Source organism: Monoraphidium neglectum, assembly GCF_000611645.1.
Source record: "Monoraphidium neglectum strain SAG 48.87 unplaced genomic scaffold scaffold05352, whole genome shotgun sequence".
Taxonomy (NCBI): domain Eukaryota; kingdom Viridiplantae; phylum Chlorophyta; class Chlorophyceae; order Sphaeropleales; family Selenastraceae; genus Monoraphidium; species Monoraphidium neglectum.
Genome location: NW_014008278.1, coordinates 2,126 through 3,119, shown reverse-complemented (window position 1 = coordinate 3,119; position 994 = coordinate 2,126).

The window sequence follows — 994 nt, the reverse complement described above, 5'->3', positions numbered from 1 at the left end:
CGCTTCAGCAGCGGGGGCGGTGCGTGTGGCAGCGAGGGGGGCGCCGAGGCGGGCAGCGGCGGCGGCAGGGGCGTCGAGGCGCTGCAGTTGCTGTGTCAGCGCGCCGTGGCGGAGAACCTGGTTGAGCCCAGGACCGTCCTCCCCATCCTCGAGTGGGCGGACGCCGCCGCCGCGCAGCTGCTGCGCAGCTTCTGCCTCGCGCTCGCGCTGCGCAATGCGGACGTGTTGCTGCTCGAGGCGCGCGGCGGCTTTGAGGCGCTGGCGCCGCACCTGGCGGCCGAGTTGGAGGGGCTGTACCGCCGGTGGTACCTCGGGGGTGATCTGGGCGATCTGAGCGATCTGGGCGGCGCCAGATCACCAGCGGCGGCGGGCGTGGAGGGCGGCGCCGCCGGCGAGGCGGCGGCGGAGGCAGAGCGGCGGCCGGCGGCGGCGCCACGGACTCGCGGGCGGCAGCACCTGTTTGGCGAGCTCTGGCCCAGCCCGCGGCCGACCGCCGCCGCGGCGCCGTCCGGCGCCGCCGCGGCGCCGCAGTCCGACGCCGCTGCCGCGGCCGCTGCGCACCCGAGCGTCGCCGCGGCTGCGGCAGCCGCTTTGGGCGCGATTGGGCATCTGGTCCCAGGTTCAGGCGGTAGCGGCGCGCTGCGCGCTCTCCCCACATTCACGTCCGACGGCGGCAAGTCGGCGGCCGAGCAGGAAGCTGCCACGAAGCTGGAGCGGCACCTGCTGAAGAAGCTGCAGCAGGTGTCAAGCCTAGATGACAAGGAGAGGGCGCAGGGGGCGGAGCTCAACGCTCAGCAGCAGGTCAAGCGGCGGCTGAGGGGCGCGTACGAGGAAGCCGTCGGGCAGCTGCGCGCGGGGCGGCGCGCGGCCGAGGTGCAGGCGGCGCTCGCGGAGGCCCAGGCGGCGGCGGCCAAGGAGGCGGGCGTGGCTCCAGCGCCTTCGCGGGCTGCCGCGTCGCCGCCGGAGGGCGGGGCCGCCTCTGGCAGCGGCGGGG